This window comes from Eurosta solidaginis, chromosome 1 (assembly GCF_040869045.1).
Source record: "Eurosta solidaginis isolate ZX-2024a chromosome 1, ASM4086904v1, whole genome shotgun sequence".
NCBI lineage: Eukaryota > Metazoa > Arthropoda > Insecta > Diptera > Tephritidae > Eurosta > Eurosta solidaginis.
The window spans coordinates 91449973-91475726 of record NC_090319.1 but is presented as its reverse complement, the minus strand read 5'-3'; the positions used below and the strand labels follow the sequence as shown (position 1 = coordinate 91475726).

Sequence of the window (25754 nt, the reverse complement as noted above, 5' to 3'; positions counted from 1 at the left end):
ACAATCGCATTATCTTAGGCGATTTCAATGCCCATCATGACCTATGGCATTCAAACTTGCGGGCGGACAGTAGGGGTGAGATGTTGGCGGATCAAATAGACGAAACGACGTTCTGCACAATAAACGGAGACGCCCCCACACGTATGGTAGGAAGCTGTCATAGCTCGCCAGATATCTCAATCGTGAGCGCAGAACTCGTAAACTGCGTCAACTGGCAGCCGATGGTAACATTGGCATCCGACCACCTGCCCATACTTATTTCGTTCGAGCGTACCGCCGACTTCATCGTCACCGAAAAACACACTTTCATAAACTTCAAAAAAGGAAAGTGGGAAGAATATAAATCTGCAACAGACAGCAGCTTTGCTGCCCTCCCTATCCCGACTGATGCCCGCCAAGGGGAGCGTGCCTTCCGTAAGGTCATTGAATCCGCCTCGGCACATTTCATTCCCGCCGGGAGAATTCCCGAAATCCGGCCCACTTCCTGGCGGAGGCCGCGAGCTTAGCGAGGGAACGCGACCTTATAAGACAGCTTGATCCAGGCGACCCCCAAATAAGGGATATAAACCAACGCATCAGATTGCTTGTGGACGAACACAAGCGGGCGAAATGGGAAGAGCACCTAAGAGGCTGTAACCTCTCTACCGGTGTGGGTAAACTTTGGTCCACCGTAAAATCCCTATCGAATCCGACTAAGCACAAAGACAAAGTTTCCATCGCCTTTGGCGATAAGGTGCTGTCGGATGCGAAAAAATGCGCGAGCGCTTTCTGCCGACAATATATAATGCATCCTACGGTCGACAAAGATAGACGGAGAGCCAATAGACACGCACATAAACACAAACTCAGCGCGTCACCAATTACCATCACCGCTAGAGAGGTTGAGGACGCCATTGGTCGCGCTAAACCATCCAAAGCAGTGGGCCCAGACGGCATAGCCATGCCGATGCTTAAAAACCTAGGGAAAGAGGGTTTCAAATATTTAGCGCATGTCTTCAACCTGTCTCTTTCCACCTTTGTCATACCCGAGGAATGGAAAATGGCCAAGGTGGTCCCGCTACTAAAGCCTGGGAAACCAGCTAACGTAGGTGAGTCATATCGTCCGATATCTCTCCTATCGCCAGTGGCAAAGACGCTTGAAGCCATTTTGCTCCCTTATTTCCAAGCACATTTGCAGCTAGCCCCTCATCAGCATGGCTTCAGAAAACTCCATAGCACTACCTCCGCGCTAAATGTCATTAGCACCCAGATAAATTGCGGTTTGAATCAATATCCCCACCATAGAACAGTACTCGTAGCGTTAGACCTATCAAAAGCTTTTGATACGGTCAACCATGGCTCGTTACTGCAAGACCTGGAAGGGTCCACCCTTCCCCCATGTCTTAAAAGGTGGACCGCAAATTATCTGGGTGGTCGGCAGGCATCGGTGCAATTCAGAAACGAAACATCAAAACAAAGGAGAATTAAACAAGGGGTGCCACAGGGTGGTGTCCTATCCCCGCTTTTGTTTAATTTCTACATATCTAAGCTACCTTCACCACCGGAAGGAGTCACAATCGTTTCCTACGCCGATGACTGCACAATAATGGCCACAGGCCCAGGCCCAAAGATCGATGAGCTATGCAATAAAATAAATCTCTCCAGTTTTTTCGCCTCGCCAAACCTGGCATTGTCACCGACTAAATCTTCCGCGACCTTATTTACAACATGGACGCCCCAAATGTCGACCATATTGAACATCCACGTCGATGGCACTACGCTACCGACTGTCCTACACCCCAAAATCTTGGGTGTGACGTTTGATCAGGATCTACATTTTGGTGCGCACGCAACCGCAATTGTTCCAAGAATTCAGAGCCGTAATAAAATCCTCAAATCCCTTGCTGGCAGTACCTGGGGAAAAGATAAAGAAACGCTCTTGACCACATACAAAGCAATTAGCCAGCCGATTACGTGCTACGCGTCACCCATATGGTCGCCAAGCCTAAAAACCACTCACTGGAAGAAACTACAGGCCTGCCAAAATACTGCTCTCAGAATCGCCACGGGCTGTCTTCTTATGTCCCCAGAACACCATCTGCATAATGAGGCGAGAATACTCCCCATCAGGGAGAGAAATGAGATGCTGACCAAACAGTTTCTGTTGAATACCCAGAAACCTGGGCATCCCAACAGACATCTGATTGACGAACCAGCACCGCCTAGGGGCCTAAGGAGTAATCTCCGTAAGCATTTTGAGGAAATACGGCACCTGAGAACCCAGCCGTATGAAGCGGAAAAACACAAGCAGGTCCTTAGTGAACTCCATAGACAGGCGTCGGACCTTTATGTCGGGAATTGCCCGGTGAATCCAATACTTGAAGAAAAATATCCAGAACTCGCAGAAGAGGAACGCATACTCCCCAGGGAAACGCGTGTCATTCTTGCTCAACTTCGTTCTGGATACTGTAACAGGTTAAACTCTTACCTATCCAGAATCAACCCCGACATACAAAATGTATGCCCTGCTTGCAATGTGTCCCCACATGACACCAACCATCTCTTTAATTGTAATGTGGAACCAACGCCTCTAACACCCCTTTCCTTATGGTCCACCCCTGTTGAAACGACAAGTTTCCTTGGACTCCCGTTAGAGGATATTGATGACAATTTGTGATCGGTCGCGGCTATTTAGGTGGGGCGAGCATTGCTACAACAACAACAACAACAACCATTGTCATATTCCGCCAAAAATGAAACAATGCTTTTTGCTTTTTATTTACTTTATTTCATTACGTTTTTAATTTTGTACGTGATAAAAGCATACGTGTTTTTTATTTGTTTAAAATAAATATTTTTATAAGAATTCGAGCTCAGAATGTTCAATTTAAATTCAGAATATAACAAAATAACAGAAGAGCGCTTTCCTCCCCCCAGCGGGTTAGGGGGTCAGAATATACCCGCATGCCTGTCGTAAGAGGCGACTAAAATACCAGATTCAAGGGGCTGTGTAGCGCAACCCTTCAGGTTGCCAGCGCAATCTATAGCTTCTCCAAACCCAATTGTCAACCTCACCTATCAACGGCGAATCCTGTTTCACTAACAGACGAGGCTCTGGCGACCCCAAGCTCCTCAAGGAACTTGGAGGTGGGGAGGGAGGGATGGCCTGAAGGTTTAACGTGGCCACATAAATCGTTCCCAAGATGGTCGGGCCAGCACTTTAATGATGCTGTGTTACCGGAGCGTACCAGATCTGTATCCGGCAAAGGACCATCGATAACACTCCCCAAAGCCTTCGGGGAGCAACCTTATCGCTACAACAACAACAACAACAACAGAGCGCTTTCCTCATGCGGAAACACATTTAAAAATGAATCACCACTAACCACTATTATTTTTCGCGTATCAATTTTTTGAGTGCGCCCCATACATTCCGACAGCTTTTGGTATTTTTTAATATTATTTTCGAATTTTTTTCTTTTAGCATGGAGCTTTGAAATGCTGTCTTTTTCATTTTTTAAACTTATTTTTTATATGGTTTGCGTCGGTTGAAAATTGCGGAATTTAAAAAATAACAAAACAACCGTGATAATCTGTTGATTGTCATATGACAGTCAGTAGTGACAACATGATTAAATCGGATAAACTGTTCTCGCATACATAAAATTCCGTTGAGAATTATGTATCTGTCTCACATGCACAATGATATCTGCTGTATGTTCTTTTGTTCTGTACCAGGTGTCCGAAGCTTTCCCAGTTTGAGTCCTTTTTCATGATTATAGGCTGTCGTTGGGAACATGCTGACATGCGTGAGCGAACAAAGGAACATACATACATTTGAGTATCAATGTTTACGTCATCGCAGGATCAGCATTGTCAATTACAAGTGTGAGTGTATTAGTAAAACTATCAGCGTTTCTTATAGGGTAATGCGTTTTGCACTTTCCAACAGATATAAGGTGAAAAATTTATATGGAAAATCTAGCTATATAATTAACAATTAGGAGCTAAGTACGAAAATTAAGATGTCGTTATATTTAAACCATGTACCATGATTTAAACTAGGTCTTATGTAGATAAGTGAATGTGTGGACGTCGCCTAAGATACTATTTTCTATAACGGCCGCGGCACAGTGCAATTTTTCATATAGATGATTATGCATTCCAGTACCATCACCACAATCACGCAAGATGTTGCGTTTGTAAATATAAATATATATTTTTTTTAATTTTAGGTTTTTCGCCTTGCCCATTCACATACAAAATTTCGCGAAGCACATCCTCACTATACAAGAAAAATACACGCTAACATATTTTGTGTCGTATTGATTTGTTATATTGCAGTTTTTAATTGCGAAAAATGTTAGAAAAGTTACCAACAAATGGGAAAAATAATTTCATTTGCAAAGTGTGCCAGGACCTTTAGCCAAAGCAAATGTCAAATAATTCTTTTTATGCTTTGCTTGCAACAAAATTTGGAAGTTGCAACTTTTTCATGCCTTATACTGTTATGGTAACGCATCTACAAGTGGAATCAGTAAGGAAGGCGGTCGGCATGATGTAGTGGTGCACAGTGGCTAGTCATTGTCGGCTGGGGCGGGTCCTTGCCAACCTTACTGTTCCTGCGCCATAAACAGAAAAATGTTCCTATCATGCCTATCAAAACGAGCAGCTGTCAAATTCAAAAAACCTGGCAGAAGCGCAGAGACCGACTCAAAACGCTTATCAATACAAAATAAAACAACATCCGGCTGAACCGGATGTCACGGACAGACCGTTAACATTCCAAAATTTTAAATTCAAATTCAAAAAAAAACTGACGCAAAAAAATACTACCGAACCGGACATGGCCGGTTACTAACGCTGAAAATCAAATTCAAAAAAAAACCGCTGAAAAACCAAACAATAACAAAAAAGCTGAAAAAATTAAAAATAAAAAGAAAAGGGCCGAATATACATAGGGGGCGCCGCGGGTGGTGTTGCGACGCCCGGTGCTTTATCCCACCCTCAAATAACCATGGCCACCGACGCACCTAAAATTTCGGTGGCCCCTTACCTGTATACCTTAGGTGCCCTCTAAAAGAAAGGAGACCTCAGCATTCCCATTTACAATTTAGATTTATTGACAGTTCATACTAATTAATAACTTATGCATTAAATTTTTAGGATTCTATCGAGAATTTCTAAGTTTCACATGTGATGCTAGAGTTTACGTTTATTCCGAATTACATTTACATCGCATACAATTATTCGGATTCAACTCCTTATATGTCTTACAGCCTAGTGGTTTCGTATATAGTGTAGAAAATATTTTGAATGTACTAAATATCTTTTGGTTTTTAATTACTAGTGCAATTACATTAAATTCATTTTTATGTATTTCATTTAATTTGGGGAATTCTTCCTCTTCTTCCTTTTTTTTTTGTGCAAGGGTTCATTCGCGACGTTATTTGAAAATACAAAAAAAAAACGTCTGAAACGAGTTTATTGTTCCGGGTTCAAAAGGACATCGCTCCCCAACCCCTGTTGCATCTAGGTTATAACTCTCGCAGAAAGGCCTATGTCGCTAATGTGTAATGCATTACCCATTTACATGGCTTTCGCAGGTAAGTATAAAAAAAAAATTTATGGTTCCGAGTGACACATTCAAATATGTAAGGTATTATATATATACTAGTGACACTATTCTGTGACTCGACTGGAATAATATTATCTGCAGAACTCACACTTTCATAATTTTGGTTTTCTATTTCTTGACTGTATTGACCTTTCACAAGCTTTACAGAACAATGGTTCTTATTCGCAAGATTGCAGAACGGGTTTTACATTGCACTTATCCGACGGGTCAACAGAGTTAAGAGCACCAAAGTGTCCGAATGCATATACCGTACGTTCGAATCGAGTTACAGAAAGGGGTCTTTAGATTCATTAAGCGTGCTTGGAATGAATTACAAAAATTTGAAACGATAATCTGTAAGTGACGAATTTTATCACTTCACATAGATACATAATACAATTTCACCGAGTTGGAACGGACTCACCCAGTTTCAAACGTTGTTGTTGTAGTTGGTGTTGGTACTGTTGTTGTTGCTGTTGCTGCTGCTGAACCTGCTGCTGCTGAGTGTGCGTATGTTGCTCAGATGTTGCTGGCTGGCGTTAATGAGGTGTGATTATCGTGCCATTAGGTAGAATGTTATAGGGCAATGCTTGGCCATTGGACACCACCCAATATTTGCTCAGCTCGTTTAGATGATGGGTTTGCGTTTGTTGTTGCAATTGTAATTGTTGCAATTGTTGTGTATCATTAATATGTTGCTGTGGTGAATGGCGCTGTGTTTGTTGATATGTCACTCTAGGAGTGGTACGTCTGGCGTCTTGGCATATGACGGTGCCGGGGTCACTGGATATGGTTGGTGCTATTGCAGTTGGTGTGGATGGAAATGACACCGCTAAGCCAACACCACTATTGCTAAGTTGAGGAACCGTGTATATTACGTGGCAATCGTTGGGAATATTCCAACATTCCCGCGCTCCTCGCATACGCGGAGAAGGCAACGCCGATGCCTTCCAATTACTATTTATTAGTATTCACGATGTTCGGGAATTTAGCACGTCCTGAGAGTAGGTTAAAACGGTTTCAACGTGGCCACCGGCTAGCTTACTTCGTTTTTAATTGAATTCACTCATTTCGGAGACAATTTTCGGGTTAAAACGTTAAAATGTAAACTTCCCGTATGTAGCTCCTTAGCCTTTCAAAATTTGGCTATGTATATAAGCACGGCTTTGAGGAATTCCGAAAATACGATGAACATATGTAGAGGAGTGTTTTACGATTGCTATAAACCGCCCAAATTTTGATGTGAACTATCTGTATTTGAGAACGCGCTCGTCAGTTCCACCAACTATATGTGGATGCACTTAAGTATCCTGTAATTTTTCACTTGACCACTTTTTGGTCACGAGGGTTGTGTGCTCTACCGCTTCAGACCGCCAGCAAAAAGGAAAAAGAAGTTTTTTCTTCCTCGGAAACTCGTGGTGGTTTTTTCTTCCTTTTTTTTTCTTTTTTTCCGTCTTGTAGTGATGGCCGGTCTGTCTGTTCCCTTCTTTTTCGATATTTTTCATCGCAACCCTTTCCACATCGCTAGGTGTGTTCCCGTGAACACGCTCCCAAGTGGGTCGTAGCCGTAGACCGTAGCAGCAGACCGTAACAAACCTGCTTCGCTTTGAAGACCTGACGATGAAGCGAACAGGGAACCGGATCATCTGTGGGAAGCTATTGCCAGGGATCTCCGATGACAAGCAACGTGGGGCACGACTCACCCCTGAGATAAGAGTCTCAAAGTCCTACTACGAAGCTAGCCGGGCAACATGGGTCCATCAAAAAAAAAAGTTAAGTCAAATTTGGGAATTAATTCTGTTTCCTAGTTTAAAAGGGCTTTGCGGCAATTAGACATTTGTTATGGAGAACTCGTCAAAACTCCGAAAGGTTTTAGTGGTTATCGCCCCCCACAAAAGGCAAGACAAAAAAAAATTTTCGTAGACATTTTGGTAAAGGAGAACTCGTCCAAACTCCGAAAGGCTAGTCCGACCTAAGCGTGGACTGCCAGGGTGTTCACGGTCCTCGGTGAGTACGCGTGTGAACAACCTATGAGGTCAGTGCTCGGGGAGAATACTGGGCGAGATGTCCCCGACCGCCAAAACGCCCAGACAAAAAAAAGGTCCAATTGGTGGGTGTATAAAAAAAATCAATTTGTAAATTGGCAAAAGAAACGTTTTCTAGTTCATTGCGGGCGAATGTCCGACGCGTGAAAGCGACCTATCAATTTCCCGTTTAGGTCCTCGAGATCATACAATGCGTTACCTATTTTTCGAAGCACGCGACACTTCAGGTATTTGGGTAGGAATTTGGCATTAATGCCCTGTTTAAAATTACTTAAGGCAAAGTTTCTCCGGAAAACTTCCTGACCTTCCTTATAGTTGACGTGTCTAGAGCGCTTGTTATAGGTGGTTACTCCCCTATCTTTGGCCTGATCTAAATTTCTGCGGATCTGCTCACGAATATTAGTCAACTTGTCAGCTCGGCTTACTACCGTAACCTGGTCTTCTCGAAGGCTGCCGAGTTTCCCTAAAATGTTGTACGTTGAGGCATGTTGGACCATGTTTTGGCCATATAATGCAAAGTACGGAGAACACTGAATCGCTGTATGAAAATCACTTCTCAAAACTGATAAAATTTCGGGTATATGCTTATCCCAATTAGTGTGGTCAGGTTTATCCTTCAGGAAAATCCTAATCTTAGAAACAATTTCTCTGTTGACGCGTTCGGATGCGTTCGCTTGGGGAGAATATAGCCCCGTCCTCACGTGCGTCACCCCGGAGTTTGCAAAAAATTGGTTCATTTCCTTCGAGATGAACTGTTTACCATTGTCACTGTGAATAAACTCAGGGACCCCTACAGCCGGAAAAATTTCTGAAGCGAAGTAATTTATAACGTTTACAGTGGTGGCTCTCTGCATGGGCTTTAGCCAAACGTATTTTGAAAAATGGTCTAGTACTATGAAAAGAAATTGATTTCGCCGCTTAGATCTCGGATACGGCCCTAGAAAGTCGCAATACAACCGCTGAAATGGCCTTTCGGATTCAAAGGTACTCCCTATAGGTGGTCTCGACTGCTGATTGGTGGGTTTTACCGTTTTGCAGGTGTCACAACGCTGGACGTAGTCCCTGACGTCCTTAGCCTGCTGCGGCCAGAAGTACTTCTGCCTAACACGTTCTAAGGTTTTCAGCCATCCGCCATGGTAACTCCGGTTAGCGTCATGCGCTAATCTCACTGCTTCCTCAGTCAACTCTTTTGGCAACCATAAACGCCACAGCGAGTCTTCTTCCCCTTCCATCCCCTTACGAAACTTAACTCTTTTGAAAATTACACCGTCCACCACTCGTAAATCCGGAAGTGATTCCTCGTTTTCGGTGACGGTCCGAATTAAGTCTAAATACTCCTTGCTGGCAAATTCGGGAGAGACTAAGTCTATTTCTCCGGGTGTGGTAGTGAAAGTTAATTCGTCAACGTCAAAACGCGACAGCGCGTCTGGTACTACATTCAGGGTGCCCTTACGATGTTCCATTCTAAAATCGTATCTTTGCAGTAAGAGTGACCATCTCGCCAACCTCCCGCTCAAGTCCTTTTGTGTCATCAACCACTTGAGACTGGAGTGGTCCGTAATAATCCGAAAAGGTAATCCTTCGACATAGGGTCGGAAACGCTTCACGCTAATTATGGCTGCAAGACATTCCAGCTCGGTTACTGTATAATTGCGTTGAGCATTATTCAGCTTTTTCGACACGAATGCGATTGGATGCTCAGCGCCATCATCATCGACCTGAAACAATACTCCGCCAACACCTATTTTGGAAGCGTCACATTGTATCACGAATTCCCTTGAAAAGTCTGGTTGGGCCAAAACAGGGGCGGAACTCAAAGCTACTTTTAGTTTTTCGAACGCCTCTATAGCTTCAGGAGTGAGTTTAAACGGGCCTGCTGACTTGCGGAGACAGTCGGTCAAGGGACCTGCCAAGTCAGCAAAATTGGTAATAAATGCTCGGTACCAATTCGCCATGCCCACAAACCTACGCACTTGCCGAGGGGATTTAGGGATCGGGAAGTTTTGTATTGCTTCTACTTTTCCCGGATCCACTTTCAGACACCCGCTGCCTATCAAATACCCTAAGTAGCGTATTTCCTTCTGACAAAATTTACTTTTTTCCACATTTATTGTCAGACCTGCATCTCTCAAACAGTTCGCCACTTCCGCTAGCAATTTTAGATGATCCTCAAAATTAGTGCTACATACCATCAGATCGTCCAGGTAGACAAAGACGTTCTCTCGCAGACGCGAAGGGATCGCCTTGTCCATCAGCCTACTCATAGTCTGCGGTCCATTGCACAGACCAAATGGCATCACCTTGAAGTGGTACAGAGGCCTCCCCGGAACTGCGAATGCTGTTTTTTCCTTCGAGGACTCTGTCAATTTGATCTGGAAGAACGCGTCTTTCAGATCAATGCCACTAATAACATGCGTATCTTTCAGTCTGCTCAATAAGCCGTTGATATGAGGCAGGGGGTACGAATCCTTCTTAGTCACCGCGTTGACCTTTCTCGAATCTATACACAGCCTGACTTTGCCTGGTTTCCGGACCAGTACTACAGGACTACACCACGGGGAGTTGGATTCTTCTATAACTCCTAACTGTAGTAACCTGTCTAGTTCTCTAAAAGCTTCGGCTTGCCTCGGCGGCGAAAGAGGAAAATGCTTGCTTTTTATAGGCACAGCATCACCGGTGTCGATGTGATGCTCCACTAATTTAGTTTGCCCTAGGCCTAACTTCTCGTACGAAGGAAACGTCTCGATGACTTTTCGCAATTCTGATTTCTGTTCTGGTGACAATTCATGGAGGTTAAGTTCCTCTTCCTTTTCAAGCCTAGTCTCTAAGCACTCTACGCTCGGGAATATTTCGGGAGCTAACGCAAATGCTCTCCAAAAATCGACCCCGAAGTATGCTTCTTGGAGCAACGAGGGAACAAGGTAAAAACGAATAATCTTTGTGATATTTTTAAAAGTGACCGGTAGGGATACTGAGCCTAAAATTTTTTGCTTGTTGCCGCCCGCGGTATATACGAACGCATGTAAGGGCTGATATTCGAAGCCGTTATCCTCTAGGAATTCTACTCCATTTTTCCCTAAGATGGAGACGTTGGCTCCCGAGTCTAACAACCCTACAAGAAAACTATTTTTAATTCTAGCCTTTACTAAAGGCCTTTCGTCCTCTGTAAGCGTTAACGTGGTGGCTTGCAGCAGTCTACGCTCCTGTACTCTCCGGTGGTATCTCTTCCTACACTTCAAAATATTGTCCGATACCGGATATTGGTCAAAAATGGTATGTCTCATTTGTTCATACCTATCCTCCCTTTCTTTTAGGGTTGGGAAAAGTTGCGTTTGGCACGCGACATCCCTATGCTGGCGTCGCAGGATTTTGATTTGCTCGCCCATCGTGAAAGAGGACGTTCGACTCTCGGATTCAGAACTATTCGAATCGTCAGTACTATCGGGGAAGGTTATTATTACAGTCGAGGGTTCTTCTGCCAGGGTACTACTGCACCTCGGAAGCTCACCACCTCCATGCAGAGATTCGCCCTCTGGTTCAGCGCACGGGACGACGCCTCGAGCACTGGCTGATGTGGGAGCTATGAAGCCGAACGAGGTTCCCCCATCTTCTCGCTCGGGTACTGGTTTCCCTGCCTGCGATGGTCCCTAGGGCATTTAGGAGTGAATACACCCTTATACCCACATTTAAAACAAAAAGGACTTTTTATGGGTTCCTCGCAATATATATAGGAGTGTCCCATTCCCTGGCAATTCCAGCACTGGATTCCCGAGTAGTCCGGTCTTCTGCTGCGTCTATATTCCAGCGCCTCTATCTGGGGATCTATCTCGCCGTCCTCGCCGTCCATCTTCGCGTCCGGGGTTGTCACGCGTGCTTCGCTTACATGCCGTCCTGGGTAAATGGCTCCCAGCAGCTTGCTCTCTTTCAGCACTTGTTCACCTCGGCGTGCTACATCGCGCAGATCATGGAGGTTCCTTACGTCCGCATTAAAAAGCATTAGCTTAAGGCTACTGTTGACGTTCCTTTTTATTATGTCAATCAGTAGAAGCTCTGACATCGGCTCCCTTAAGCGCGCGTTCAAGGAGATTATGTCCGCGTGAAACACGTCATAACACTCACTTGCCTTTTGCTTGCGCATGGAGATCTCCATCATGATCTCGTGGTCCGTTTTCAAGGTGCCAAACTCTCTTTTTAAGGAGTAGCACAAAAAGGCATATGTCGCATTTGGGTTTTGTTTTGTGAACAGCCAGTACCATTCTTCGGCTCGTCCCGAAAGGAATAAGTGGAAACTGGCCATTATTTGTTCGTCAGGGCATTGTGTGCGCTCACACAAAGTGTTTAATTTGAAGAGGAAATCGCTTACACTCCCAGTGCCGTCGAATGCGATTTTCCACTCCTGCGGTTTTACTGTTATGCTGCTTGGAGTCGGGTACATTGGCGGTACTACCGATGGCAATGGGTTACGGTCCATCCTGCTTGCGTTCCTGTGTTGCTGGTGTGCTTGCTGCGTGGATTCGAGAGCGGCGTTGAGCTGGGCCATGTTGGCTCTAATTGAGCCCATCTCTCTCCGCATTTCCTCCTGCGAAGCCTGGAACAGTTGGTGTAGCACGTCCACCCACGAGCCTCCACGAGTGGCTTCGTCCTGCATTCCTAGGAGGTTCGCCTGATCGCTGGTAGCGTCCCCAAAATTTCCAACCTCTTGATTTGGTGGTAAGGCACCCGCTCCATCTGGTGCATAGTTCGACACATTGGTCATTATCCCCGAGATGTTGTGTGTGTTTAGCAGCGATGCATTTAAATTGCTGGTGCTTACAGGTATGTCCAGTTTGTCGCGGTCGTCGTTCGGGCCCGAGCCTATATGAGTCCCCGCGGGATTTCCGTAGGATCCTCCTACTGGGGTATGCACCACCAAAGGACGCCTTGCTTTCGAAAAAGCCCCCCTATTAGCACCGCCCCGGTTTTGGTTTCCCCGGAACCCTCCCGCACTCCCGAACGGAGTATTTCGCCCCGGTTGGCCGAACGATTGCTCGCGTGACATAATCAAAAATAATTATATAAAAAAAAAATGTAGCTCGTTACGTAGTAGTTAGAAAAACTTTTGCCGCGTAGCGCAGTTAGGGGTCAACAAAAAAATCAGAATTCCCCCTTTTACCTTATATTTTAGGCGATGCCTTGAGAAAAAAAAATGTGCATATAAAAATTACGCGAGGAGTTGAGAAAACTTGGTAGCAATTGTAATGGGAACGCTGACATCCCATTCCCAGAAGGCACCTGGGCTACAGGTCGAGAGAAAAAAAAAATTTTCTACAAACACATTCATACTTGGCCCTAGTGCTCCCAACCGCAGTGCGAGGGGGTCTTAAGGTCCCCCTACGAGACTGGTCTGAGGCCACTAGGGTCACTCCAGGCACACACGGGTTGGTCTCAACACGCCCAGCCGCAACGCAGGGGCAGTCTCCAGGGGCTTGCCCCTGGGACTGGTTGGGGGTGTTGAGGCCTCCCGTTCATTTTTACTGGGCACCCCTCCTGCCTCCGCCGCAATGGGTGGAGCGGTTTCGGAACCGCTCCCCCAGTCTGGTGGGACAGGAAGGAGTGCCACTCTGAATCCCAGCTCAACCCATCACCATCCAGGTGGTATTCCAAGCTACCACCTGGGACGTGGGATGAGCTGGGGTCCTCACTACATGCGCACACACATTCACCCTGGACAACACAAATTCGGCTAATAAACAAAAAAAACTACTTTACAAAAAAAAAATTAAACCCAATTAGCGGACAAAATTATTCCATAGCCGACTAACGGACAACATTCCGGAAACACAAAAACCCACTTACAAAAAAAATCAAGTGCGTTTAGCACTACCTCACTGGGTGAAATACAAAAGTCCGGAGGACAAGACGTTCAGTCCGTGGCTCCTTCCGCTACTGCCCCCGATGACCAGCCCGGACAACCTGATCCGTCTAACCATCCCACCGCAACGTAGGTGGCAGCTCTGTGGCTGCTCACTCGGACTGGTGGGATGGTCAACCTCACAGGTTGACCCGACTGACCCCCGCGGTCAGCGCTTCAGGCGCCACGTTGGGCGCCATCTGTTATGGTAACGCATCTACAAGTGGAATCAGTAAGGAAGGCGGTCGGCATGATGTAGTGGTGCACAGTGGCTAGTCATTGTCGGCTGGGGCGGGTCCTTGCCAACCTTACTGTTCCTGCGCCATAAACAGAAAAATGTTCCTATCATGCCTATCAAAACGAGCAGCTGTCAAATTCAAAAAACCTGGCAGAAGCGCAGAGACCGACTCAAAACGCTTATCAATACAAAATAAAACAACATCCGGCTGAACCGGATGTCACGGACAGACCGTTAACATTCCAAAATTTTAAATTCAAATTCAAAAAAAAACTGACGCAAAAAAATACTACCGAACCGGACATGGCCGGTTACTAACGCTGAAAATCAAATTCAAAAAAAAACCGCTGAAAAACCAAACAATAACAAAAAAGCTGAAAAAATTAAAAATAAAAAGAAAAGGGCCGAATATACATAGGGGGCGCCGCGGGTGGTGTTGCGACGCCCGGTGCTTTATCCCACCCTCAAATAACCATGGCCACCGACGCACCTAAAATTTCGGTGGCCCCTTACCTGTATACCTTAGGTGCCCTCTAAAAGAAAGGAGACCTCAGCATTCCCATTTACAATTTAGATTTATTGACAGTTCATACTAATTAATAACTTATGCATTAAATTTTTAGGATTCTATCGAGAATTTCTAAGTTTCACATGTGATGCTAGAGTTTACGTTTATTCCGAATTACATTTACATCGCATACAATTATTCGGATTCAACTCCTTATATGTCTTACAGCCTAGTGGTTTCGTATATAGTGTAGAAAATATTTTGAATGTACTAAATATCTTTTGGTTTTTAATTACTAGTGCAATTACATTAAATTCATTTTTATGTATTTCATTTAATTTGGGGAATTCTTCCTCTTCTTCCTTTTTTTTTTGTGCAAGGGTTCATTCGCGACGTTATTTGAAAATACAAAAAAAAAACGTCTGAAACGAGTTTATTGTTCCGGGTTCAAAAGGACATCGCTCCCCAACCCCTGTTGCATCTAGGTTATAACTCTCGCAGAAAGGCCTATGTCGCTAATGTGTAATGCATTACCCATTTACATGGCTTTCGCAGGTAAGTATAAAAAAAAAATTTATGGTTCCGAGTGACACATTCAAATATGTAAGGTATTATATATATACTAGTGACACTATTCTGTGACTCGACTGGAATAATATTATCTGCAGAACTCACACTTTCATAATTTTGGTTTTCTATTTCTTGACTGTATTGACCTTTCACAAGCTTTACAGAACAATGGTTCTTATTCGCAAGATTGCAGAACGGGTTTTACATTGCACTTATCCGACGGGTCAACAGAGTTAAGAGCACCAAAGTGTCCGAATGCATATACCGTACGTTCGAATCGAGTTACAGAAAGGGGTCTTTAGATTCATTAAGCGTGCTTGGAATGAATTACAAAAATTTGAAACGATAATCTGTAAGTGACGAATTTTATCACTTCACATAGATACATAATACAATTTCACCGAGTTGGAACGGACTCACCCAGTTTCAAACGTTGTTGTTGTAGTTGGTGTTGGTACTGTTGTTGTTGCTGTTGCTGCTGCTGAACCTGCTGCTGCTGAGTGTGCGTATGTTGCTCAGATGTTGCTGGCTGGCGTTAATGAGGTGTGATTATCGTGCCATTAGGTAGAATGTTATAGGGCAATGCTTGGCCATTGGACACCACCCAATATTTGCTCAGCTCGTTTAGATGATGGGTTTGCGTTTGTTGTTGCAATTGTAATTGTTGCAATTGTTGTGTATCATTAATATGTTGCTGTGGTGAATGGCGCTGTGTTTGTTGATATGTCACTCTAGGAGTGGTACGTCTGGCGTCTTGGCATATGACGGTGCCGGGGTCACTGGATATGGTTGGTGCTATTGCAGTTGGTGTGGATGGAAATGACACCGCTAAGCCAACACCACTATTGCTAAGTTGAGGAACCGTGTATATTACGTGGCAATCGTTGGGAATATTCCAACATTCCCGCGCTCCTCGCATACGCGGAGAAGGCAACGCCGATGCCTTCCAATTACTATTTATTAGTATTCACGATGTTCGGGAATTTAGCACGTCCTGAGAGTAGGTTAAAACGGTTTCAACGTGGCCACCGGCTAGCTTACTTCGTTTTTAATTGAATTCACTCATTTCGGAGACAATTTTCGGGTTAAAACGTTAAAATGTAAACTTCCCGTATGTAGCTCCTTAGCCTTTCAAAATTTGGCTATGTATATAAGCACGGCTTTGAGGAATTCCGAAAATACGATGAACATATGTAGAGGAGTGTTTTACGATTGCTATAAACCGCCCAAATTTTGATGTGAACTATCTGTATTTGAGAACGCGCTCGTCAGTTCCACCAACTATATGTGGATGCACTTAAGTATCCTGTAATTTTTCACTTGACCACTTTTTGGTCACGAGGGTTGTGTGCTCTACCGCTTCAGACCGCCAGCAAAAAGGAAAAAGAAGTTTTTTCTTCCTCGGAAACTCGTGGTGGTTTTTTCTTCCTTTTTTTTTCTTTTTTTCCGTCTTGTAGTGATGGCCGGTCTGTCTGTTCCCTTCTTTTTCGATATTTTTCATCGCAACCCTTTCCACATCGCTAGGTGTGTTCCCGTGAACACGCTCCCAAGTGGGTCGTAGCCGTAGACCGTAGCAGCAGACCGTAACAATACATATAGTAAAAAAATAAGTATCTTCGTCAAATCGTATACAAAACAATAAATAAAATCAAGAAAAAGTTAATAAATTCTCCAACTCAACTTCTATGTTCTGGATATGGTGAAAACCCAAAAACCAATTGGTTGGCTATGGTATGGTTATGACGTTAGCGTTATGGTATGGCACCATTAATAGATTACATTGTTTACATAAGGTTGGTTCGATTATCTGTTTTATCTGGTTATGGATAAGTCACCATTAATTGGCCCTTGGAGCTACCCCAACTATTCTACGCGAAAAGATGCCCACATCAAAATTCCAAAGTTATTGGATCACCTGATTTGTAATTGACTGTCGCTGTCTAATACTATTTTCACACAGACGGATTATTGAATAATAAAGGCAGTTTTCTACATTAAGACGCTTATTGAGCTCAATCTTCCCTACAAAATTCCAATCTATAATTATTTCATTAGTAGCTAATCGAATGCCTAATGAAGTCAAAAGCACAATGCAACTCTGTTGGCCGCATTCCGCTTCTTAGTTTTTGGTGTGTTCAGTGCTTAAAAATGTCATTTGTCAAAGTAAATGTACATACAATACATACAATGTCATTGTCTGCATGGCGGAACGATACAAGGTGGCCGCATCGAACAGCTGATTATAACCTTTTTTATTTGATTTGATACATCAACTACCGGCGCAGAACGATTTTGACATTTGTCCATCGAATTTACAAGTACATGGAATTTTTTTTTTTGTAGGTATATCACCATGCAGCCACCTTGTATCGTTCTGCCATGATTGTCTGTCATATAGCATTGTCATTTTATTCGCTTGACATTTCATCCTCATACTAATCGAGCAGTTACTTCTGTGTGAAAGCAAAAAATTTACGATTTCATTAGAAGGTGAAATGAGATCATTAAGTTTCTGTGTGAAAACAGTATTATTATGTATCTCTTTCTATCACCCGCTGAAGTTAGGCGGCCCTATGCGCCGCCATATTGAACACCCTGTCAAAACGCTAAAAAGTAGGCATATTGAACATCCTGTCAGGAGGTTGACAGTTAAGATATCACACCATTGTAAACTTTACCAAGTAGCGCAACTCACAGCTGATCACTCAAAATAACAAACGTCACTAGTGGCCATATTACGGAAATCTTTAGGGAAATTAAAATTAAATTTTTAAGCAGACATAAAATTTTATAATTTTGGAATATATAGCATCTAGGACACCTTAATTGCAGTAATTGAACGAACATTTTTGCTTAAGACTTGGTTTCCTCGCTTTATTACGACCGCTAAAGAACGCCCGGTATACTCACCGTTTTCAGCGGCACCACTTTGTTGGAAACTATGAACACTTACGGCAGGCGATCTACAAAATTTTATTTTATATTTTTCCTTTATTTTAGTTATTCCTCTTATATTTTTAATTGCACATACAAAAATAAAACATATTCAAAAGAATTAAAATTCAAAAATATTGTTTATTTTATAAATATTTTACAATATGTTCACCGTTTTGACACTTGCGGTGGCAAAAAACGGTGATGAACGAGTTCTTCCGTCATGATGGCCGTAATATTTTTATGCCCTACCGCTATATTACGTTACGGTGAACTTCACCGTCTTCTTAGTTTACACATAATTACTTTAAAGCCCCCATTACTGATACTTCGCATAGACTTGACTTGACTTGGCGTAAACTTGGCAACTTAGCCACGATTATACTCCACTTGGCGCATAAAATCTGGCATCAGAATCAGCGTTGAAATTTATTTTTAAATAAATGTCAATTTGTATGACAAAATGTCAAAATGAAATGGAAACAAACAAATGGCATCTCAAAATGTAAACGTCACTTAGAACTTACACAGAAAATCAAAATTCAACAGACTTCTAAGTCAAGTTAAGTTTTGAGTAATCAGTAACATGCAATGTTCATTTAACAGAACTGTAAGTGACAGTTCGCAAGCCAAGTCAAGTCTGTGCTAAGTATCAGTAATGGAGCCTTAACACTGCAACATTTTTGACAACATACTCTACCGCTATGTAACGGCCACTAAATAGCGGCACCGCTTTCGAGGAAACCAAGCCTTTATACTCAAGTATTTAATTATTTTTTATAAATTTATCTTTAATATTAGCCATGTTTTTTAACACGCGTATATCCGTTTACGCTTAAACTTTATATTGACTGCTAAGAGACAAACTATAAATACACCTCTGAAATTGCTGCGCATAAATTTTGTCCTACTAAATTTCAATACGCATTATACTCAGATGTAACTGAAATATGTGTCTTTGTTTCACCCTGTACACTAATTCTATGTATTATATGTGTGTCCACAATTCATCGCAACTGATTCAGCTATATGTTATACCCTATGGCCATCAGAGCGTTGCGTCTCCGCTTTTCGGTACACCCTGTTGCTGTAGCTAGTTGTTTTACCACAGCCGCTAGATGGGTCTCCTAAGCATTATCTAAGCGAAGATAGGCGTTTTTTAACACGCGCAAACGAAACGTATACGCGCGTGTTAAAAAACACGGCTATTGTTACGAATATTAGCAAAACTAAGGAGTGCTGCCATCTCTAATCCGATGCTAAGCAGTGACGTGAATTCACATCCATAGATCAATCTTAAGCTGGAGACATTAGATGGAGTCATTGGTGTCGTATGTCGTATCGCTGTATCCGTATCCCTATCGTAATCAGCTGTTTATCGTTACGACGGTAAACCAAAACCCAATTGGTTGGCTACGATACGGTTACGACCTTAGCGGCACCAATAATCGATTGCATTGATTCTCATAAGGTATCGTAGCCAACCAATTGGGTTTTGGTTTATCGTCGTAACGATAAACAGCTGATTACGTTAGGGATACGGATACAGCGATACGACATACGGCACCAATGACTCCGGCTTTATGTATGTATATAAACGAAACAATAATTGCGTCTACAAATATGTACCATGTACGTATACGAGCAGCGGAGAATCCCCCAGCGGGTTAGGGGGGGTCAGAATATACCCGCGGTAGGTATGCCTGTCGTAAGAGGCGACTAAAATACCAGATTCAAGGGGCTGTGTAGCGCAACCCTGCAGGTTGCCAGCGCAACATATAGCTTCTCCAAACCCAATTGTCAACCTCACCTATCCGCGGCGAATCCTGTTTCACTAACAGACGAGGCTCTGGCGACGCTAAGCTCCTTATGGAACTTGGGGTTGGGAGGGAGGGGATGGCCTGAAGGTTTAATGTGGCCACATAAATCGTTCCCGAGATGGTCGGGCCAGCACCTTAATGGTGCTGTGGTACCGGAGCGTACCGGATCTGTATCCGGCAAAGGACCATCACATCGATAACACTCCCCAAAGCCTTCGGGGAGCAACCTTATCACTACAACAACAACAACAACAACAACAACAGCAGCGGAGAATCAATGCACAAACACATGCACATATCTGAGATACTCCTGAAAGTATGCAATGAGAGAAGCTATAAATCGTGCAATTGTAGTTACAGCTGAGAAGTTTGAGAGCTGATGGACTAGTAGATTCTGGAAGCGCCTAGAAGATGCGAACGTTGAAAGCAGAGAGTGTAAAAGGCAACAAATGTAGAGACGCTGGAATTCAGTTGGATTTGAGCTATCAAGCAGTTACGATTAAGACGCTATCTAGCGAGCAAGAGCAGTATTATTTTGAAAGTCAGTTTCATTTAAGCTCTCAGTTTGGTTATTAAGCCAGCTAGTTGCAAAATATAAGTGTTATTGTGAAGTACTTTAATAAAGGCCATTTTTCCATTATTCAATATTGGAGTTATTTATTCTACAGTTTAGTGATACGAACTTAGCAAAAAGGCAAATAAGAGGATTTGCAAGTAAATTCGTTACAATATTGATACAATGATTGAATGTATATTGATCCAATGCAACTCTGCTCTTTCTACTGTTCGTCATTCCACACCATTCGAGTGTCCTCTTTCACTTGCTGTCATCCGGTGGCAAAAACCTGAGCCAGATAAATAATTTTGCATGTAAATGCAACAACGATTTGAGCCAGATAAATCCAGATAGGTCTGGTTCAATTTGTGAGCCAGATAATTTGTTAATTGCTTCTTTTTAGTTTGGCAACGCTGCCTTTAATAAACCTACTTTTTCAAAAATAGATGTCGCTGCTTAGCCTTTCACCGTATGAGTTAAATGAAAAACAGCGGCGACATCTGCCTTTCACATTTCACGTGTGCGAAAATTTCACGACATCTGTTTCTCAAGTCTCTCAATGATCCAGAGCAATCCCGTGAGAATTGAGCGTGAGCCGGAGCTGTAAAACTCACTGGAAGACGGCAACTGAATTCGAGTGCCTTCCACTCTATTCGCAACATAACCTCAATTTAAGCTGGAGACATTGGTGCTTTATCGGTAACCGTATCGGTAACCTTTTAACAGCTGATTCGCCCAACCTTATGAAGGATTCAAGGGGTTATGTAGCGCAATATATAGCTGCTCCAACCCAATTGTCAACCTCACCTTCGAGCGGCGAATCCCGTTTCACTAACAGACGAGACTCTGGCGACCCCAAGCTCCTCATGGAACTTGGGGGTGGGGAGGGAGGGATGACCTGAAGGTTCAATGTGGCCATATAAATCGTTCCCGAGATGGTCGGGCCAGCACCTTAATGGTGCTGTGTTACCGGAGCGTATGGGATCTGTATCCGACAAAGGACCATCACATCGATAACACTCCCCAAAGCCTTCGGGGAGTAACCTAATCTCTACAACAACAACAACAACAACCAACCTTATGAGAATCAATGCAATCGATTATTGGTGCCGCTAAGGTCGTAACCGTATCGTAGCCAACCAATTGGGTTTTGGTTTACCCTCGTAACGATAAACAGCTAATTACGTTAGGGATACGGATACAGCGATACGACATACGGCACCAATGACTCCGGCTTTAAGCTGTCAAACTATATAGTAAACAATGTATCACACGTTTGATTCACAATGGTTGTGCCTTCGAATCACTGAGCCACGATAGAATCGACGTTACTCCTCCCTGAACTTTCTTGGCGATTTCGACCGCCTCGTAGCATAATACGCCAGCCGTCCCAAGTTGTGACATATAGCGTCATTTTGAACTGATATTGGAGTGTAGAGTGAAGATTATCCATTTCCTAACATGATCTAGCTTCTCCAACCCAATTTTCAACCTCACCTAGACGTGGTGAATCCTGTTTCTTTACCAGGCGAGGCTCCAACGAGTTTCCCCTGGAACTGGGGTCGGGAAATCCTAGGAAGGTTCAAAGTGGTCATATTGAATAGCTCCCGAAGTGGTCGGACTTGACCCCTAATAGTGCTTGAAAAACTTCGGACGTGGCTGCATCGCTACAGGAAGAAAACTAGTGATGCGTTCATTGGACTCGGTATTGAAGTTTGCTGAACTCCACCAAAAACAAACTTTATATACATTATCTACTAAATCAAATGCCGTTTCCTTTAAGTATTGATGTTTCAAGACAAAAACTTGCATTTATGCTGCTTAACATTTTTCTTCAACTCATTTGGACATTATATTCTATGCATAAATAAATAAAATAAAATCAAGGATCTATACACTGTGGTGGCGATACTTTTTACAAAAGCAAAAATTTAATTTGAAACTTCTTAATACAAATTTCAATGCTGATAGCCAGGTATGTTCTTCAGATTGTCTCCGCTCATTATTTTTTGATTCTCCGTTTTAAAGTCGGTTAGGAGGACAATTATGAATATCTATATTTCAGATATAACGCAAACTTGCTCCCAAATTTTTATCTTTCTGGTCTAGAAAATTCATAAAGCAAATAACGGTAAGAACGAATAACTTTTGGTATGCTTTCTAATTTAAATAATTTGCTAGAGCCAGTTATAATTAATTCAGCCTGAAAAAAATATGTATGTATTTTACCGTGATAATATTATCATAAAGTTTATATTCATCCAACCTTAGTATCATTGCTAAACTTATTCCCAAAATAGTTCAAGATCAGCAGTTTTGTTCGATGCTTCGTAACTTCGTCAATACTCAAGGAGGGAGTACTGTTGTGTGTAATGGTACAGTTTTCTATACTTATTTCTTCTAAATGATTTGAAACCAAAAATAATTTTTGAAAATCTTCATTATTCCGTATATAACAACTTTTAAAATATAATACACGCAATGCTGGTAGCAGAGGAATATACGTAAGCATCTCAGAAAACGCTAATGGATCCAAGGTTAATAGCAAACGTCATAAGTGGCTATACAGTCGCAAATCAATGATTTTTGGAAATATAACTTGCATATCGCGTGAACTTAATCCTTCTATGCAATGAGTTTCAACCACATTTACAAGCTCATTATTAAGTGCATTTAAGTTGGAAGTTGAAAATAAGTCACTTAAATGTAGGTATTTTAAATGACGAAGATTTCTAATGTGTGGAGTGAAATATGCCAATTCATAAGAATTCAAAATCAACTCAGTTAAAGGACTATTTTTTAAAACATTATCTGGCAGTAGTGGCATATCCACATCGAAAGCTTTTAGCTGTAATGTGCGTAGCGGGAGCTCATGCAATATCTGCTCCAAATAATCAAAATCAAAATCAAAGCAAAAAGTGAGTGTCAATTCTTCCAAGTCCTTCCACAATGTAAACCCTTCGCCGGTAAATTTTCCCCTTGGACAGAGAATTCCTATATTTGGAAACATTTGAAACAAGATAGCAGCAGATTCTTGTCGCAGTGGTTGTGATCCATCTACAATAACGTCCAACCTCTGTGTATTAGTAAATTTAAAATGGCTTAATCCATTAACGCGATCGAAGGAATCTGATTTAATAAGGACTTTTTCAACATTGTCGTTTATGCAACTAAGAAATTCCTTTAATTCATTCATTTCCAGTGGCATTTCATTATTTAAACTTAATTCCAGTTGACTTTTGTATTTATTTCTCCAAATTCTCCTTATCACACAGAGGAATTGTTTTTCGCTTGCTCGAAGCACTGATATTTGATCTTTCAGTGAAAGCAGTTGGAAGATGAACTGTAAGCAGTCGTCATTTAAGGAATCCATGGCCTCTGTTTCCTACAGCTTTATTATTTTTGTCTGTATATTTTGTTTAAATTTTTACCAGTAATTTAAGATATGTGGACAATTGGAGTATAATAAATTAACAACAAATAATCATATGTTCTGTTGTGTTCAAGTGTTGCCAGAAAATTATTTATCAAATCCATTTATTTAGATTCCTCAATTAATTCCAATCAAAAAACGCTGATATTTTCACTAACCCATTCATATTTTTAATCGACAGTACTGATACTGCACAAATCACACACAGAAGATTGCGCATTCATCAGTTTGCAATTTGTTTCTTTTAATTTAATACGATTTGATTTACTTCTTTTGCTTTATTTTTATTTGAACAAGCTCTGCGTTTCGCTGTCACCGGAAGAAGAAGGCCCCAGAGCATTGTAAATTTAGCGCAACTAACAGATGATCGGGGAAAATTCGCACATTCACACGAACAGTTCTCGACTCAGTTCAAAACAAAACTTTAGATTATTTAACTCAAATTTTAAAGTGAGATAATCCTTACGAATTTTTGTATATAGAATATATAAGGCGTTTTTGTTGTTATTAAAACAATAGTTTTATTTTTATTAAAGCTTTTATAATTTTTTTTTTTACTTTGAAAAAACTCCGAACACCATTCCTTCATTTTATGACATTCGACTGCCTAGTCCACTGCCTTCCACTCTATTCGCAACATAACCTCTATTTAAGTTGCCAAACTATATAGTAAACAATGCCCCAGAGCAAAAGCGAAGTTGGCTGTATTTCCGCCAGCAGGTGACATTTACCATCTGTCAGAAATGCATGGTATAATAAAGTGGGTGACATGACAGATTAAATATAAGTACGTTACAACTCCGCCAATCTGACTTAATGATTGACCTCATTCAGCTGAGGTTGTGTGACCTGTTGCAGTTGGTGAGTGAAGTGGGTCTTGTTCATCATTATTAGGCAGGCACCATTTACGAATTTTTATAGCTTCAACAATGCCGTCATATGGCAGATGTGTCAGTTGGCAGTTATTTATATCCTTTATAACATAACGATCATTCGGTAGTACTTTGTATATACATACGGGCCCTATATTTTTGAACGAGTGGTATCCACGTGCCTAATGACTACAAAATCTACTACTGAATAGGTTTTTGCCGGTTAATATTGGTAATTATGCTCTTGAGAACGTTCTATATTCCTAAGTGCCTTTTCCTATTTTCCTCATGGTCTCTAGTAGTTTCATCCACTAGTTTGCCTTCCATAGATTCGGTAAATTCATCCACGATACCACCTCTTTGATTTACCGCAAAGAATAAAACGCTAGGCGAGTTTTTCGTAGTACTATGAATACTGTTGTTTAGAGCATATTATATTTGAGGCAACTTGGCGGTCCAGTCGGAGTGTCCATTTGCCTGCGGTGATGCTACTGCAACCTTCACATGGCTTATATTTCTTTTCGATAAGTAGTCACTAAACTCGAGAGACGTAAAGAAAGTTCTGCGGTCAGTTATGACACGTCTGGGGCGGCTATAGTAAGAAAAATATTTATCTAGTGAGCAGCACACTTCTTTTGTACTCGTGGAATTAACCGGATATAATTTTACAAATTTTGTGAATGCGTCAATCACGACTAAAATATGTTTGCGTTTTTATTTAATCACTGGCAAGGGACCGAAGTGATCTAAGTGAATGGCGTCAAATGGTATTGGTTTTTTAAGAATACTAAACATGTTATGCTCATTGGAACGAGCTGGGACAGAGTACACAATACACTTAAGACAATTCTTAATGAACCGGTCAACTTTATCCCTCATACTTTCAAACCAATAAGTCTTGCGTATTTGATTATAACATTTATCTGTTCCTAAATGGCCAAATTTCTCGTGAGTTGTGTGAATTACATTTTCCTCCATCTCTGAAGGTATACAAAGCATTATCTTCTCGACAATTCTCCTACACACTAAACCGTCCACTAGTGCGTACCCTATGACTTCCTCTTTCTCCAGTTTGGTCATGAGCTCCCTTAGCTTCTCGTCTCGGTTCTGAGCAATTTGGATCTGAACATGCAGATCATTCAAGTCTACAGCGCCCACTAACTCACTTTCAACTTCGTCAGACCAGGATTGCGAATCTAAAAGTTGAGAATACTGACGACTGCTAATACTGCTTTCATAGGATTTTGAAGTGAAATTTATGGAATCGTATTCTCTTTCCAACAACGGACTCC

At 42.2% G+C, this 25754-nt stretch overlaps 2 pseudogenes; both read right to left on the bottom strand.

Moving 5' to 3' along the window:
• Positions 1 to 25754, bottom strand: part of LOC137237255 (putative nuclease HARBI1) — a 526467-nt pseudogene that overhangs the window by 255117 nt on the left and 245596 nt on the right.
• LOC137236459 (uncharacterized) lies at positions 21963 to 23868 on the bottom strand (annotated as a pseudogene).